Here is a 19,504-nt window from a genome sequence, read left to right as displayed (position 1 = left end):
CTAAAAAAAATTATGCAGATTCATCCCAGATTATAGGAGTGCTGCATTCCTAACTCCTACAATGTGGAAGGGATAGTTGAAATGGCCAAACATGCTATTCACTTCCTGACAGAAAGGCAAAAGACTCAAAGTGTAGGAAGAATAAGTCTTTTTTGTTTTGTTTTGTTTTGGATATGGGCAATGTAAGAATTTGTTTTGAATGACTACACATTTCTCTCCTTATAACACATGGATACCTCCTGGGTGAGGCCTTCCTAATTTCCCCCTGAATGCCTCCCCTGTGAATGGCCTTACTTGGAATTTACTTATCTAGCCACATTTTGTATCTCCTAGTGGAATGGAAGCTTCCTGAAGATAAAATCTGACTCACTTTTATATTGTAGTCATAGCATAGCACTATTCTTGGACAGAGTAAGCATGAAATTGATACTAACTGGTTAATCAGGCAAAAGGAGAATTGATGGGTATGCTATTTACTTCACAATTTTGCCTGGGATTGACTGTTCTGTCCTAATTAGTGACTGCCAGAACTCTTGGCAAAACAACTCAACGATAATCACACTTTCCAGAGCCTGAGCCTTAATGGCACCCCACTCCATCCCACAAACACTCACCAATAAGATGAACTTTCAAACCTTTGGAAATGACATTTAAGCAAGAGTTTTAGTGCACTTTTTGTCTACTGTCAGTTTCTGTGTCTTCTTGGGGGAAGTGAATTCCAGGTGAAAGAGTTCTTTTTAACATTGAAGATTAGCTATTTTGCTATTTATAGTCTTAAGGTAGTTGCCTGGGAACACTGAGAGTTTAATGATCTACTTGGATTCACAGTTAGTATGAGTCAGAGGCTGGATTTGAACCCAATTCTTTTTGTCTCTGAAGCATTTTATATACTGCTCCCTGCTGCTTCTCACTGTCTCTTTGTCTCTCTCTCTGTCTCTGTCTGTGTGTCTGTCTGCATCTCATTTCAATGAATTTATTCATTTAAATTATTGAGGGACTAGGTGATTGCTTCAAGTTAAATAAATGAATGGATGGGAGAAAGAAGACCTCAATTTTTCCATAAAAATTGAAGTTTAAATTCTTATTCCCAAAGTAGGGAAAAAAAACTTTGCTTTTTCAGCAACCTAGTTTAAAAGATGCCTAAAGAAGATGGCATAGAAGACTACTGTTTAATAACTATGAATATGATCTAAGACTTAATAATTGTTAATTAATTGTTGATTGATTGAAAGATTTAAACATGAAAAGTTGTGCAAAGAATATCATTAAAAATATGTCTGACCATTAAAAGTGGACATAAGTTGGGTCAAGAGTCAGATATAATTAAGGGAAAATCTGAATGCTGCCCTGGTATATACCAACCATGAAAAGAATCATTGTAAACTTATCACTGGGTGGTTCCTTTATTAAAGAGTATTTAAAGACACGATCAAGAATCACGCAAAAAAGGTGAGAAGGCATGAAAGGTATTTACTTATGAGATTAAGGCTCCACAGGAGTATTAGAATATTTTATAGATAGTTTTCTTGCTGTTGCTCTTCAACCAACTGAAAACTGCATTTTAAAAAATAACAGCTTTTTATTTTCAAAATATATGCAGAGAGTTTTCAACATTCATCCTTGCAAAACTTTGTGTTTCAAATTTTTTCTCCCTCCTTTCCCTCCACCCTCCTCCCCTAGAGGCAAGTAATCCAATTTAGAGTGAATATGTGCAATTCTTCTATACATATTTCCACAATTATCATGCTGCACAAGAAAAATCAGGATCAAAGAAGGGGGAAAATGAGAAAGAAAGCAAAAAGCAAGCAAACAACAACAAAAAGGTGAAAATACTATTTTGCGATCCACACTCAGTTCCCACAGTCCTCTCTCTGGGTGTAGATGGCTCTCTTCATCATAAAATCATTGGAACGGGCCTGAATCAACTCATTGTCCTTTAGAATTGATCATCACATAATCTTGCTGTTGCCATGTATAATGATCTCCTGGTCCTGCTCATTTCATTCAGCATCAGTTCGGGTAGGTCTCTCCAGGCCTTTCTGAAATCATCCTGTTGGTCATTTCTTATAGAACAATAATATTCCATTACATTAATATATCATGATATGACTTATTCAGCCATTCTCCAACTGATGGGCATCCACTCAGTTTCCAGTTCAACACCCCTATTAGCTAAAATGGAGAATCTGCTTTGAAATCCCTGCAGGGTAAGTTTTCTGTCTGGTCTGATTGCTAGCAAATCTGGGTCCCCAGAAAAAGCTGGGCTGACGAGCCATATGACTCTGGGACATGCCAACAGGACACTGTATTATTATCTGATCCGGGTGCCTTTGGGCACTATCTGGTTATCTCTGGGCACTCTCTGTGAAGGCAGAGAAATGAACCAAACTGGGGTTTACTATCTAGAGATAGTAAAGACTTTAATCATGTCTGAGCTTGTTTGGATTCCTAACATGCCCTAAGGCTCAAACCTGTATCATCCTGGAAAAATCATTCAACAAGTATTTATTATAGTATCAACTTAGCCCAGCTGTGTGATAGGCACTAGGGTGGATGTGCAGAAAGTTGAAGACACAGTCCCTGCCCTCCAGGACTTTATAATCTAAATAGGAAAGAAAACTGCTCTGCCAAGAAAACTCCTAATAGAGTCAAGTGAACCCAACAAGAAAGTGATGAGATTCTTCATTATCTTTGCGTTGTGGCCACCTTTGGTAACCAAGTGAAGCCCAGAGTCTCTCTTGCTGTTTCACCCTGAGCAAGTCACTTAATTCTGTTGTGGACATCTTTTCAGAATAATGCATCAAATAAAATATATAAAGTTGTAAAGAAAGTCAGTTATATTAAAATAAAGACGCAGTTTTTCCATCCAAATTCATAGACCCCATGAAATCTTTCCAAGGATTGTTTTGGTTCTAGAATTTGGAGCCTGGTTTGTAGTCAGTGGAGATTTCAATTCGAATTCTACATCTGACCCTTGCTAGCCAAATAGGAGAATGACTCCTTCTCTGAGATCCACTTTTCCTTGGTTGAAAAATTTGTACTTTAACACTTCTTCAATCTTTTTTATTTTTTTTTGATTGAGGAGGGGCAGCTAGGTGACAGTGCATAGAATCCCTGCTCAATATGTCAATAGTATCTGAGTTCAAATACAGCCTCAAACATTTGATACTTACTAGCTGTATGACATTGAGCAAGTCACTTAACACCCGCCAAAAGCTTCACCCTCCCAAAATAAATCTTTAAATTGGGGATATTATCTATCTTATCTATTTTACAGGTTTCTAAATGAGACAATATTCAGTAAACTGAAATTTTCACTCACAATCAGTTCTGATTGTTATGGGTTTTTTGTTTATATTATATTTCTTTAAGTTTACATTGTTGTTGCCACAATATCTACTATTTTTCTTTGTTCCAGTTATTTTACTTTGTATCAGTTCCCATATTTCTATTTCTATATATTCCTTACATTCATTGTTTTTTTTTATAGCAGAATTATGGTACATTCCATAACTACTAACAGGAACATCCTTTCATATAATTGTTAATACTTCATACTTTTTTGGAGAACTGTTCATATCCTTTGATTACTTATCTAGCAAAGACTGGCTTTTTGTATTATGTATTTCTGTTAGTTTCTTATATATCTCTCATATTAGATCCATACCAGATATATTTGAAACATTTTTTCCTAGTCTATTCCTTTCCTTTTTATTTTAGTTGCATTAATTTTATTTATGCAACTGCTTTTTTATTCATAACTTCAATATTAGAGACCAGGTCTCACAAAGACCTTAGAACTATTCCAGTACATGTTCTATACCCAGGTATGGGGGTTAGATCAAGTTCAATACTGAAAACTTAGCTTATAGTGAGAGGGCAGTTAATTTCCTTGTTCTTATACTTAAGTTTATTAAATTCTCATTTTGATACTATGGGATGATTTTATTTTTTGTTTAGATTGCGGCTTACATCTAGAGTTTCCCCCAAAAAGAAAGAAGTAAAAAAATGTATTCAATCACCTCCAAGAGATACTTGTTCACCTAAGATTAGAAAAGAATAAACGCAAAAGAATTAGCCCAAACACAGGCTCATTCTCATCATGGCTAAATATGTGAACAAACTTATGGAAGCCAAGGTGGGAAATTAAAACAAAAATTCTTACCCCATATCCCTCATCAGAAGCAATAAGACACGAAGAGGGAAGCTAAAGGACCAGTCACCCTTTTATATAGACACTGAACTCTTCTGGTTCCAACTACAAGAAGGGAATTTTTTTTGTCATCTCGGAATATAAACCCTTTATTGCTGAATGGCAGGGAATGTGTCCCAAAGCTCCCACGTAGTCAATCAAGACCAGAAATAAAAACACATTCCATGGAGATCCCTATAGGACAATTTAACCTCACTTCACATGTAATCTTAATCATCTATGTTATCTTTCATAATCACTTCTCTTTTTTTTCTTAAGGTGCATTTCTTTTAATCTTTTTGCTGCAATCTGTATTAAGAAAATAATCTATTATCTATCTAGGCTTCGGGGAGGTAGGCCTGAGATCTAGCCTTCCTTTAAGAAAACAAAGTACAACCCTTCTCAGGCCCTGAGGGAGTTATGGAGGAAATGTGTGCTAAGTGGGTCTAAACCACTACTAACATCTCCACTTCCCTCCATTGAGGCCTTAATGGAGCCAGTCTTGTCTTAAGTGGTACCATCAAGATCCCTGGTCCACTTCCACCTGAAGCCTTGCAATCATCATCCAGGGCATAACCGTTGTGGAGAAGAGAGAAAGGGAAAGAACAAGCACTTATTAACCACCTAATATTTGCCTGACACCATGCTAAGTATTTTCAGATATTATCTCAACAACAACCCCAGCTGTCAACAATGGGCAGTTAAACCTAATAGCTTCAGAAAGAATACCACCCTCGGGGATCAGATCCTTTTTCTGGCTCAGCCCCTGCAGCCATTGTTCTATAGAGCCACTTTCTCTGAAGGTGCAGAAGCCTCCATCTAATCATCAATCACAGCTCTTGAAGTCACAGAAAAAGTTCTCACCACCAAAGTTCTTGTCCCTGACAAATGTCAACATCAGAAACAGAAATGATATTATGGTTAAAAAAAGAAAAAAAGAAAAGATGGATTTTTGATTGGCTGTTAAACCAGAACATGTATGTAGGGGGTATAAGATTTCCTTAGGAAATAACTTAGCTTTTCTTTTTCCTTGGTATCCCTCGGCAAAGAAGAGCTACTGTGGACTTACAGGTGGAAATTATGTTTTTCACCTACAATCTGCAGGTTCATTGTCTTGGGGTTGCTGAGAGAAAAATTCCCACATTAATGGCATGTGACTCTTCTCACCCATGCCGGAAGCAAGTGGCCCTGCTTGTGTCCCTATTGTACCTATTCTTTTTTGTCCTGGGTGAAGGATTATTGAAGATGGAACAGACCATACTGTGCCTTTGTGAATTTTAAGTGATCAAGAGAGCCACCAGACATCTGTTTCAGAGTTCAGTAGACCAGCACAGCCCAGAGGAGTAATTAGAACCCTTTCTAACAATGAATAGCCCTTATAGCCAAGATCCTACCAGAAGCAACTCTGTCTGTTTGTAATATGCCAAATCTGGAAGGTGAACCATATGGCAAGGATGCTTTGCAGCAACTGCTTTAAGATTGAATCCACTCTTTAGGATAGTGTGCCTCTGGAGGTTGGCGAGAAAGCAATTTGTACTTTTGTTCTTGTTGTATCTTCTCTATAAAAAACCAAAAAGTTATTTTATGTTAATTGACTAAATGATAATTACTATTAGGTATATGTGGGACAGTATCGACCACAAAAACAATCAAAGACTCTCAGAGTAAGAAAAAAGCAAAAATCTTTTGAGAAAGGGCATCTCCCATACAATGAGATGTTTGTCAGTAAAAGGAGTGCAAAGTAAAAACTGCAAAACCCAAGATTAAATATCCTGAACGTAGAAGGCCCACAACTCCCTGCTTGACCTTTTCTCTCATGGTTTAAGAGATTCCCGGTTTACATTCTAATCTTGGAAATCTATCCTAGAAATAAAAGAACAAATTGCCTTTAAAAGAGGTACTTAAATACTAATTAAGAGGTGGTGGGAAACAAGAGGGGATGAAGACCTCCAACTTTTTTTTTTTTGTTTTTTTTAGCTATAATTCTATTTGTAATAACAAATAATAAAGTCTCAAGTCACAATTAAGGTATAGTTTTAGGCTATATTTCCACAAGATTGTCTTCACTCAGTTAATTCCACATGGAAAATACACCAGAAGAGGAACTCTAACCTATATCATTTAGAAAGATACCCTCAACTTCTCAGTGGTACTTCTAGAACTCTAAGGATGAAGTACAGCTAGTTTAGCTCTGGAGGACCTAATTCAATGATGTCAGTGGGGGCTGATCTAAGTGTGTGGGATTAGCTGAGTAAAGACCCTCCCAAGGGAATATGACCTAATTATGACTTGAGACTTTATAATAACAAGTTGATTTATAGCTAAAAAGCTGCAGGTGTTGGATTATCTTGAATGAACATTTCTCTCCAGTTTCCCACCACCTCTTAATTAGCATTTAAGTACGTCTTTTAAAGGTGACTTTGGCTTTGAATTCTCTCATCTGAAAGATTGTATAGCAGTTCTCTAGGGAAATTTAAATTAAGAATTTGTTATTATTGACTTGCATTCTTTTGCTTCTGGGATAGATTTCTGGGTTTAGGATGTAAACCTGACTCCCCCACACAATGGGAGAAAAGGTCAAGGGGAAGGCTTCTGTTCTATTTAATCTTGTGTTTTGCAGTTTATGTTTTGCACTCCTTTTACAGACAAATACCTTATCAGATTGGAGATGCTCTTTCTCACAAGATCATAATAACCCCCTTTTTGCTTTTTCTTACTCTGAGAGTCTCTGATTGCTTTTGTGGTCGCTATTGTCCCACACATAAGGACCCTTTCAGGATATGCCTAAAATATATCATCTTTCTTACTTGATCCTCATGTCAGCCCTGTGAGGTATTATTATTTACTCCATTTTACAAATGAAAAAACTGAGGCTGAAAGTGCTTCAATCACTTGCCTCCAGTTATGAACCTAGCTAATATCTGAAGCAGGATCAAACTCAGATCTTCTTGACTTCCCAGTCCAACCTTCTATCTACTTCAGCACTTATATTTCTTGTCTCCTCTGATTAAAATATACAGATAATAAATGCTTAATAAGTGCTTTTTAATTCATTCATCAACAAAAATGCTTCCACTTTCCCAAGAACCATTTTGTCAGGAAGTAGAGAGGCTGCTGATAAATGAGCAAATTCCCCTTGAAATATGATCCTCCTTTCTGCAAGAGCAGAAAGAGAATCATTTCTGGTTTGATAATAGATAATACAGTCCACAGTAATATGCAAGGGATCTGACAACTAAGCACCACACGGGGCGGCTCCAGAATGGGTGGAGAACCACAGCTGCCACATCTGGAAATAGCACATTTCTTAACTACTAGAGGAGGAAGATGATAAAGAAAAGGAAACACCCACTATGAAGCCGTCCTAAAACAAGCCTGAAGCAAAAAATATTTACCAGAAGGAAGGGGGACACCTTCTCCATACCCCCCACCTTGAACTGATGGTTGAATAACTCTCTTTTCCTTCATTTGTATGAAAGTGTCTTATACTGGGGGGAAAGCCCTCTAGGGAAAAATAGTGATACCTAATCTTAAAAAAGAAATGCCTGTTTTCTTTTATTACCTTCCCTCCTAGGCTCACTGCCAAGAATGTGAAAGGTACTCACCACTAAGCTTCTAAAGTATATGTGCATATATAGGTTAAGGCTGGATGCTGGAGAAAAAGCTGCAGTACTCCAGCCGGAAATATGTAATCTTTGACAATAATTAGAAGTATGCTTCTCTCCACTTTCAGTAAAGCTAGTTGGGTCTCTGAATTTTGATGTGCACACCAGCAGATGTCAGTTCAGCCCCAGAAATCAAAAGCCCTTTTGTTCATTATGCTTATAAAAAGCATGGTAACAAAATTGTTTCTTAGCGATCATATTTCTTAACCCAAGTCTTTGATTTACTTGAAATGGACAGGAGGAAGAAGAGAAATGTTTATATTTTGAACTCATGATATCCTAGGGCTACAAGACTAAATAGAAATAATTGAGCTTCTATTCTCAGTCATCTGTGGGAAGGAAAACTTGTCTTGCCATCCAACATCTGTTTGGGAATAGCTCTTAGGCCAAACAGCTAATTAGAAGTCAAGTTCCTAATGGATTTTGGCTGCTACAAAATAGTAACAGGTTATCTACATGTGAAGAGAAAGAGAACTGATGAAATGGTAAGCAAACAGCTTTCTTCACCTGTAGCTCTTATAAAAGCTCCCTGGTCCAACTTCATCTGAATTTAGATGTCTGATTTGGACAAATGGCTAAAGAGGCAAAGAAGAAATTGAAGTCTTTGTACTTGAAGAGTGTGGAGGATTTTTGAATTGGCAAGCAAATTGCTTTGCAAACAAATAGTAATTTGTGAAGACTGGGGAGACTTGTATAAGTTAGATAAATTTTGAAAAAGGTTTACACTGCCATGATTTATGGCATTGCCTCTTTTCCACAAATGAGCAAGGAAGTTCCCAATGACCGAAGATATTTGGTTTCCCATCTGCCTTATTGTCCTTTCCACAAGAGGATCTGTCAAAAACACAAATGAGTCATATCAACAATGAATGAGCTCATGCAACTATCAAAATATGGAATTTGCTCAGAACTCACCTGGGAAGCAATTTCTCCTTGACAGCATAACAACAGTTATTAACTGAAACTTATGCTAGTGAGTTGATTGTTCTTCAGAACTAGGTATGATCTTATCTGGTCCTGGAATTGTGGTTAAAATAGGGTTTGACCTCGGTCATCAAAACCATGAGGATCTAAACAGCACTTGTACATATTTCTTCAATAGACCTGGTATACAGTTTCTTGATAGCTCATCCAGGAGGATGGTTTCAATTTTTTTTTTTTTCACTGAATATGGTGACTTTATTGATGGTACACAATATAGGACACTAAGTTCTCTCCCCTACTACAGGGGTAGCTTTGGGACAATGATGTGAATGGGACTCGAGAACCCCAATATAGGAACATACATTAGGGATGTGGGCTCCCCAGTGGTGGAATAACTTTTTTTGGCTGGGGATGAAGATCCATGGCTTCCCACTTTACTCCTTGGAGGCCATGTAGACCATGAGGTCCACTACACGGTTGCTGTAACCATACTCGTTGTCATACCAAGAAATGAGCTTGACAAAATGGTCATTGGGCAATGCCAGCGCCAGCATCAAAGGTGGAAGAGTGGGTGTTGCTGTTGAAGTCACAGGATACAACCTGGTCCTCTGTGTAGCCCAAGATGCCCTTCATGGGTCCATCTGCTGCTTGCTTCACCACTTTCTTGATGTCATCATATTTGGCGGGTTTCTCCAGGCGGCAGGTCAGATCCACAACAGACACGTTGGGAGTAGGAACGCGGAAAGCCATGCCTGTGAGTTTTCCGTTCAGCTCAGGTATGACCTTGCCTACGGCCTTAGCAGCACCGGTGGAAGCAGGGATGATGTTCTGGGCAGCACCACGCCCATCACGCCACAGCTTGCCAGAGGGGCCGTCGACTGTCTTCTGAGTAGCAGTGATGGCATGAACTGTGGTCATGAGTCCTTCCACAATGCCAAAGTTGTCGTGAATGACCTTGGCCAAGGGAGCCAAGCAGTTGGTAGTGCAGGAGGCATTGCTGACAATCTTAAGGGAATTGTCATATTTCTCATGGTTCACCCCCATCACAAACATCGGGGCATCAGCGGAAGGTGCAGAGATGATGACTCGCTTAGCTCCACCCTTCAAGTGAGCCCCAGCCTTCTCCATGGTGGTAAACACGCCAGTGGACTCAACCACGTATTCGGCTCCAGCATCTCCCCATTTAATGTTGGTGGGATCCCGCTCCTGGAAGATGGTAATGGCCTTCCCATTGATCACCAGCTTTCCGTTCTCAGCCTTGACAGTGCCCTTGAACTTGCCATGGGTGGAATCATATTGAACCATATAAACCATGTAGTTGAGGTCAATGAAGGGGTCATTGATGGCCACAATTTCTACTGCGCCTGAGTTGAAGGCGGCACGGGTCACCAGGCGTCCGATACGGCCAAATCCATTGACTCTGACCTTCACCATCTTGTTTCAGGGATGTTACCAAAGCAGCGGATCCTGGCAGGGAGCTCGGGAGAGGAGCTGAGCGATGGTTTCAATTTTTAACTTTGGGAGAGTGTCCCTTCCAAAAAACCTTCAGCGGGATTATGCTACCCAATCATGTGTAGTAGGCTAAGGCTTTTCCTGCAGTTCCTCCTAATGTGAATAGAAAGGAAAGGAATCATGTGCAATGGAAAAAGGACAAATGTGTTATGCAAGCTAGAGGCAGAGGTCCTATGGGACTCCTTGTTCTGACCTCCTTGTAAGACAGATTTTATAGCTGCAGGAACCTTCCAATTCCCAATTGGTTCCCAAAGGACAACAGGAGAAAAGAAAAGGGGGGGGAGGAGAGAGAGACAGAGAAAGAGAGAGAGACAGAGAGAGAGAGAGAGAGACAGACAGACAGAGAGAATGGAAAATTACTTGGAAAAACAACAGGTACAGGAGTTTTCTGAACAGAACCAGGAGAACAGGTTGGATGACCAGTAAGAAATCATTTAGTTCTTTTAATGATCCTAAGGGGCAGAGAGACAGCCAAATGGATAGAGCTCCTGGCCTGGAGTCAGGAAGAACTGAGTTCAAATGTAATTTAAAACAACTTTCTGGCTATGTGGCCCGGAGCTAGGCATTTAACCCTGTTCATTTCAATTTCCTCAGCTGTAAAATGAATTGGAGAATAAATGGCAAACCCCTCCAGTATCTTTGCAAAGAAAACCCCAATTAGGATTGAGGGGGAAGTAAAACTATGTTCTGTTATCACTCTAAAATTGTGTCTCCTTTTGATCTGTAAAAGAAGGGAAATTCTTGGTCTCCCAGGCTTCATAGAGTCTATGAGAGAGAGTATATCCTCCTGGCTGGCCTTTTCTAAGGTAAATCACTGTCCTCCTCTCCATTGGTAGCCAGATCCCCATTCAAATTCAGGCTGAAAAAGCCTTTAAAGTAATTTCATTTGATTGGGAGATCCTGGTTTATCAGCTCCAACTGCGCCCTCCCCCCACTCCCACAAAGATCTGCTTATAAAATAGGTTTTGTTCACTCATTCCTTGCAAAATGTCCAAAATAGCATGCTTTGCCTCTTTGGCATAGCTGCCAGGACTCCTGCCCATTGTGAAGACATTCTCTTCTCAGTGTTAACGCCTCTGTTTATCTCTCTGCCAGGATTTCTCTGCTAAGACCTTTATTTCTCTGCCAGGACTTTGTCACTAGAAGTCAGTCTTCCTTGCAAAAGCTGACTTCTGCGGTGCCAACAATAAACTTTCTTTTGCCAGTCTAATACCTCTGGTTCATGAATTCTTTCACGAAGGACCTGCACTGACCAGAAGGGGATTCCCATACCTCAACGCTCTACACTCTCATCAGGATTATGAAGAATTGGATGTGACTATAAATAATAATAATCCCAAAATTTTCCCTGAAACAAAGGCCCACCTTTAAAAAAAATCAACTGTATTGTTTTCCAATTAATAAGCATTTATTTTGTCTCCCTATCCCCTCTTTCTATTGAAAAAGGAAAAGAAAATCAAAACAGAACAAAATCTTTATAACGAATATACATAGGCAAAACAAATTTCCACATTAACCATGAAACACACTTAAAAAAAATTTTAACAATAATTTTTTATTGGGAACACTGTATAACTTTGAGTAAAGATATATCACAAATTAAAGAATTGAATTTGAGGGCGTCCAAAAGGCAATCATTAATCAATAAATATTTATTCATGTGGTATGTATGGCTGTGTCTAGTATGAGGGTTGCTCATCTGTCTTTGGTGTATACCTGTCACCCAACTCTTACCTATAAACTCTAAGACACACACCCTAGTAAATTAATCTCCACAGATTAGCTAAATCAGATAGAGGGTAACCAATGAGCCTCAAACTCCAAATCCTCAAACCATCCACTCCAGTTTTCATATGAATTATTTGTCCCCAATTTGTAGTAAGGCCTTCAGAGTTTGTATTGGTCTGATGAGTTTTTTGCAACCTATAAAGCACCATATAAATACTAATTATTTTTTAATGTTGGATAGGTAGACATGAAGAAGAATCATTCAGGATAAATCTGCAATGGTAAAGGGAAGATGCACAAATTAATGAAATGAAAACATCACCAAAGAATAGAAGCTACTCAGAGCTAATCTGGGAAGCAATTTATCTCTAGGTCCCAAAGGACAATAAGACAAAAGGAAGAGAGAGAGAGAGAGAGAGAGAGAGAGAATGCTTAATGTTCTGGTAGACTGTTCTGTCCAGAAAACCTTCTACCTGTTTTTGGAGCTTTGTCCTAAGGTACCAACATTTGAAGATTGCTGAAAGCACTTGGACTCCTCAGAAGCATAGGAAATGGGTTTAGCATCTAATTATTAAGAATATTTAACAGGAAGGTGTAAATTGATGACTTCCCTCATGTCCTCTGGTAGCTATAACCCAAGTGAGCTCTTCCCTTTTCCTACCCCAATCTGCCCCATTCCCTTCCCCAGTTTGAAATTTTTTAAGTTTGAACTCTATCTTCTACCAGGGGTCCTCAAACTTTTTAAATAGGGGGCCAGTTCACTGTCCCTCAGACTGTTAGAAGGCCGGACTATAGTAAAAACAAAAACTTTGTTTTGTGGGCCTTTAAATAAAGAAACTTCATAACCCTGGGTGAGGGGGATAAGTGTCTTCAACTGCCACATCTGGCCTGAGGGCCTTAATTTGAGGACCCCTGTGACTTTCTCTATCTCTTCCCACATCCTTTGTTAGTCCTTTTCCCAAGTGTTGTATTTTTAAAAAATTGTTTCCAAGGCCTGTTTCATGCTGCTTGTCCTAGGCATGTTTTGTACCTTTGTACAAGGTTCCAAAATGGCCAGTTATGCCTCTGAATGGTTCTGTTTGCTTTTCACTCTTTCTTGCTCTTTACCCTTTGTATTCTCTGTATAGCTTTTAATATTCTTGAAACAGAGGACCGAGGAAGAGAAGATAGATTGAAGCGAGATTTCAGATAATAACTCAGACCTGTAATTGGAATAATTTTAGTTTAGGATGAATCTCTATTCAAGCAAATGCTATTAAAAGATATCTCCAGACCAAAGACTGTTTTTTTCCTTTCTTTTTCAGCTTTGAGATCCTATTCCCTACTGCTTTAATATTTTGGCCCTAATGACTCATCTCTGAAAGACATAAAGAAGTAATTATTATTATTGTTTGGTCTTGTCTAACTTTTCATGACCTTGTGTACCATACTGGCCACGAGATTTTCTTGGCAAAGATACTGGAGTGATTTGCCATTTCTTTCGCCAGTGGATTAAGCTAAATAGAGGTTAAATGATTGTTCAAGTCACACAGCTAATAAGTGTCTGAGGCCAGATTTAAACAAGTCACCCTGACTCCAGGTCCACAACTCAATCCATTAAGCTATCCAGCTTCCTTCAAAGGAATAATTAACTTCTCACAAAAGCTACCTGGTCATTGTGGCAGAAAAGCTGAGAAAAGATAAAGATGAACTATAATTGTTATTACTCAATTTGGGATCCATATATAATTTAGAAGAATTACTCATGGAGAGATGGAAAGAAGATCACACAAACTCTCAAACATGTATTAGACTCTATAATTATCATGTGAATTTGGGATACATGACCAACCTATTGCTTGTCCATTTAAAGAGAACCAATGACATCAAGTGGTGATATATTGACATGAGAGTAAGTTGCATTTAAGTGAGATAGAATTGCACAAAACCATCAGCCTTGCTCTCTTTTCCAGAGTCATTAAAATCCAATTGCAGGACAAGTCTGATGGTCCAAGATGCAGTGGAGGACCTTGACACCGTCAATGTCTAAGCAATTTATAGGGGTTTCACAGCCCTTGCTTTAGCTGCCTTCTTGGCCATTGGAACAAAGTGTTCCTTTCTGTCTACCCCACCAGGAGAAGTCTTCACAAGCTTGGAGCAGAAACTCCCCTGCAATAGGTTTGAAGTCAGTGGGTTCCCATCAACCTGGTAATCCAGGAGAAAGTTTACCAGGATATGGCCTTCTCACATGTTACAGCTTCTTGGAGCCACAGGTGAGAGTTGAGTGACAGGTGAACATCCTTTTCAGAGGACCCTGAAAAGCCCTGAAGAAGGCTCAACAAGCTCTCCCATCAGAGGTGCTCTACTTGTTATCATAAAGTCTCAAGTCCCAATTAAGGACACCTGATACACAAAACTAAGAGGATTTAATATGTCCTGGTCTCCACTGCTACTTTCAGATCCATCACCCAGCAACCATCCTACTCAGAATGCAGATTGAATCACACTATTTTCACTTTTTTTCCCCATGTTTTTCCCCCTTTTGTTTCTTCTTTTACAACATGACTAATATGGAAATACATTTTAGATAGTTGCACATATATAACCTATTTAAAGTTGTTTATCATCTTAGGGAAGATGGGGGAAATTTGGATTTAAAATGTTTTAAATGAATATTAAAATTATTTTACATGTAATTAAAAAAATAAAATACATTTTTAAAAGTTTACTCCATCCTGTTAAGATCCTTGTTGCTCTCTCTTGGGAGTCTCCAGGATACACTCCTATTCCCCAATAATTTCAGCCCCTGACTCAAAGTTGTCTCCATTTCAACCCCTGTTTCTTTCAATACCTTGGCCATACTATTGCTCCAATTCCTTTCCAAACCTTCTCAACCATGCATTGTTTTAATATCCCCTGTGGACCTTATTTACCTAAATTTACTATAACGCCCAAAATTCTTAATCATGACATAGGACTTAGGCTCCATGTTTTATCATTAACTTGCTTATGAGACCTTTAAGTCATGGAACCTCTTTAGTCCCCAGTTCCTTATTTGTAAAATGAAGGGTTTGAATTAAAAGTCTCTTTCTACATCTAATTTGTTAATTCTGTAAAAGAATGACTTATATTTGCAAGAAGCCAACTTAAAGATTCTTGTTATATTTTTTTCATATCTAAATATATTTTGCCTTTTCTCTACCCAGCAAGCTATTCCTTGTAGCAAAGTGTAAAAAAGGAGAAAAGCAATGCAACAAAATTAATGTATCAATCGAGTCTGATAGAACACATGACGTTTCACACCCATAGCCTACCAGTTCTGCAAACAAGGAAGAGAGTTCCAGGAAATTGCCATTTGTTTGAAGATCTCAGAGAGAATTTCACGTACAAAGGAACTTCTAAGCTTTTTATGGAAGAGACTGGGAATTAGGGTTCTAAGTAAAATACAAAGCCTTATTATGCTTTTGGAGACAGCAGCAGATGATGTAATATACTGTCAGGGCTGGGACCCAGACTCTGCTTCAATACTTTCACAGCTGGATGCATCTGATGGGGCTGTAACTAGGACTAACAATTGATATGGGAAACCCAGATTGCTCATGTAAGACATAAAGTAAACAATCTGTCTAAATACTATTCAAAATTGGAGAAGCCATAGATTCCTTCCTGTTGGGGAAATGGGGGGAAATCCCAGGGAATCCTCTGTCCTTTTCACATTTACAGGCAGCTGTAGTGGGTAATCTGAAATTAGATAGCTTGGGGGTAGGGATGATGGGGAAAACTCAGAGCTGAAAGCTTGGGGTGGTGGGAAGGGTAGCACAAGTAAAGGCTAGAGAGGCCCATCAAAAAGGTATTACTAACAGTATTCACTTCCAGAACTTTAACTGTGTGTGTGTGTGTGTGTATGTGTGTGTGTGTGTGTGTAATTTGATACAGATGAAAAGAATTCTCTTTATAGAAATTCTCTTTTTTTTTCCTGTTGGCAGAAAAAAAACAAAATGATGTCTCCGTGATTTGGGTTTTCTCCTCCTAATTTCAAGGCTGTTCTTTAAAGATCCTTGAATCCCTATCCTGTTTCCATATTAAAAAAAAAAATCTAGAGCTTCATTAAGGACTAAAAAGAATTGGGAGAAGAGAGGTGAATGGGAGAAATGTTATAATAGGATCTTGAGAGCAGGGATTGTTGTCTTCATTTTTTTTTTTTTTAGTATGTCCAAAATTTAAGCACAGTGCCTGGAACATAGTAGGTGCTATTTAATAATGCTTACTGACTCCCTGGGAACCCATTATCTCCTAAAGTAATCCATTCCTTTTTGGGATAACAATAATCTAGTGTTTGCTGCTTTGAGCCAATATCTGCCTTGCTATAATTTCTGCCCATTACTCCTAACTATGCCCTTTGGTGCCATACAAAGCTAGTCTAATGCTTGTTATACTTGACAGCCCTACAAATCCTTGAACACAGCTATCATTTATTTCCCTCTAAAGTTTACCCTAGATAGACTTTCTCAGGCTCTTTCTGAAAAACCTGGAAGTTATCTGTGAGCTTGTGCAAAATGAAATGTACTATGTACAAAAGTAATGTAATGTTGTGGGATCATCAGCTGTTCTCAACAATACAATGATCCAAGACATTCTGAAGGAATCACGAAGAAAAATGCTATCCATATCCAGAGAAAGAACTGATTGTTTCTGAATACAGATCGAAGCATACGGTTTTTAAAAAATTATTATAGCTTTTTATTTATAAAACATATGCATGGGTAATTTTTCAACATTGACCCTTGCAATACTTTCTCTTCCAATTTTTCCCCTCCTTCCCCCCACCCCTTCCCCTAGATGGTAATCCAATACATGTTAAATATATTAAAGTATATATTAAAAACATATGTATACATATTTATACAATTATCTTGCTGCTCAAGAAAGATAGGATCTAGAAAAAAGGTAAAAAAAAACCAAAAACCTGAGAAGAAAAAACAAAAATGCAAGCAAACAGTAATAGAAAGAGTGGAAATGCTATGTTGTGGTTCACACTCATTTCCCATAGTTCTCTCTCTGGGTGTAGCTGACTCTCTTCATTACTAAAGAATTGGAACTGGTTCAAATCATCTCATTGTTGAAGAGAGCAGAGTCCATCAGAATTGATCATTGTATAATTTTGTTATTTCTGGGTATAATGACCTCCTGGTTCTGCTCATTTCACTTAGCATCAGTTCATATAAGTCTCTCTAAGCCTCTCTGTATTCATCCTGCTGGTCATTTTTTACAGAACAATAATATTCCATAACATTCATGTACCATAGCTTATTTAGCCATTCTCCAATTGATGGGCATCCATTTAGTTTCCAGTTTCTAGTCACTACAAAAAGGGAAGCATACTTTTTTAACTTTATTTTTCTTCTCTTTAAAAAAAAAAAAGCTTTTTATTATCAAAATATATGCAGACAATTTTCAACATTCATCCTTTTTTTTAAAATAATTATAACTTTTTATTGACAGAACCCATGCCAGGATAATTTTTTACAACATTATCCCTTGCACTCACTTCTGTTCCAATTTTTCCCCTCCCTCCCTCCATCCCCTCCCCCAGATGGCAAGCAGTCATATTTAAACATGTTAAATAGTCAACATTCATCCTTGCAAAACTTGTGTTCTAAATTTTTCTCTTCCCTTGCTCCATCCCCTCCCATAAAGAGCAAGCAATCCAATATATGTTAAACAAGTGCAATTCTTCTATACACATTTCCACATTTATAATGTTGCATAAGAAAAATCAGATCAAAAAGAAAAAAAATGAGAAAGAAAACAAAAAGCAAGCAAAGAACAACAAAAAAGTGAAAATGTTGTGTTATGATCTACATTTTCTCCTCTTTCTGGGTTCAGATGGCACTCTTCATCGCAAGTTTATTGGAATTGGCCTGAATCACCTCATTGTTAAAAAGAGCCAAATGATTTTGATGACCATTCCTTTATAATATAGTTTTAGGTCTAGTACAGTGAGGCCACCTTTATTTGCATTTTTTCATTAATTCCCTTGAAATTCCTGACCTTTTGTTTTTCCAGATGAACTTTGTTATTATTTTTTCTAGTTCTGTAAAGTACTTTCTTGGCAATTTTATTATTATGGCACTGAATAAATAGATTAATTTAGATAAAATTGTTATTTTAATTGTATTAGTTTAGTCTACTCATGAGTACTTGATATTCTTCCAATTGTTTAGATTTGACTTTATTTATGTGGAAAGTGTTTTGTAATTGTGTTCATATAGTTCCTGGCAGGTAGACTCCCCAATACTTTATATTATCTACAATTATTTTAAATGGAATTTCTCTTTGTATATTTTATTGCTGGACTTTGTTGGTAACATATAGAAATGCTAATGATTTATGTGGATTTATTTTGTATCCTGCAACTTTGCTAAAGTTAATTGTTTCTTAACTTTATTTTTCTTAAGAGTTTTTTCAGGGGGGGGGGGATGGAGATCTATGTTTTCTTTTGTAACATGAATTTTATGTAAATGTTTTACATAACTTCACATGTAGGAATTAAACAGAATATTTCACCTCTGGTCTGACCAAGGCATATTATAGCAGGGCTCTCTAAAAACTTGTCCTGGATATCATTACTCTCTTGATGCAATATAACATCACATTAGATTTTGTGCATGTCATAGCTTACCATTGAGATAAATTTACATACCACAAAAATCTCAGATCTTTTTCAGGTGAATTATTATTTAATCAGACCTCTCTACTGAGAGAAATGTTTATTTCTGAAACTTGTTTTTGAAATTCAAAGGTGGGACTTTATTTTTTTACATTGAATTTCATCTTATTAGAATCAACCAATGAAGAGGGGAATCAAGGGGGCTCAAACTCTATGTTAGGAGGGTGTCTATTCCAAGGATATAAAAACTTCCTTTAGTGCAATGGGTGAATGAGAATAATTTGTTCCAAGGCCATGAAAGCAGGTGAAGCAGGTGTTGTAGAGTTCTTAGAGACTGGTTTGACATCAAAGACACTAAGATCATCCACTGCAACTAGAATCATCACCAGTGGCCTTGACTCTGTCCTACCACTGGACAATGTTGGTTCTGGAGGAGAGAATAAGACCAAGAATTTCATGCAACTCTGCCTCACTTAAATCCAATTTATGCATGAATCAAAAGATAGCATGATAACACTTTACCAATTCTATCCTCAAAGCCTTGTGGCAATGGGTGAGTGATGAAGCAACAGGTGCAGACACAACGGGAGCTATAGTCACAACTCTGCACATAGGCCGCCCAAGCTATAAGGCTGCCTTCTCATTGGAAGCAGCAATGGGATTTGACAGCTTGCTGATATTTGAGCTATCTTTTAAGGATCACACTGTTCATCTCCATGAGTGCTGAAAGGGCTAGAAAAGGTGCCCTAAAAATTGTCTGCTTACCAACCCTGGCCTGATTGCTGCAGCATGCAGGGATTCCACCCTGTCATTGAGACACTAAAAAATGTACAA

At 38.0% G+C, this 19,504-nt stretch overlaps 1 pseudogene across 1 annotated transcript; it reads right to left on the bottom strand.

Moving 5' to 3' along the window:
* Positions 1 to 9,008: 9,008 nt before the first annotated feature.
* Positions 9,009 to 10,270, bottom strand: LOC100921951 (annotated as a pseudogene). Its single transcript, XR_004230516.1, has one exon. The product of XR_004230516.1 is annotated as a glyceraldehyde-3-phosphate dehydrogenase-like (transcript).
* Between the last annotated feature and the right edge of the window lie 9,234 nt (positions 10,271 to 19,504).

The sequence above is a fragment of the Sarcophilus harrisii genome, chromosome 1 (assembly GCF_902635505.1).
Source record: "Sarcophilus harrisii chromosome 1, mSarHar1.11, whole genome shotgun sequence".
In the NCBI taxonomy this organism is placed as follows: Eukaryota; Metazoa; Chordata; class Mammalia; order Dasyuromorphia; family Dasyuridae; genus Sarcophilus; species Sarcophilus harrisii.
The sequence above is the reverse complement of the archived record's forward strand: the minus strand, read 5'-3'. Positions and strand labels throughout refer to the sequence as shown.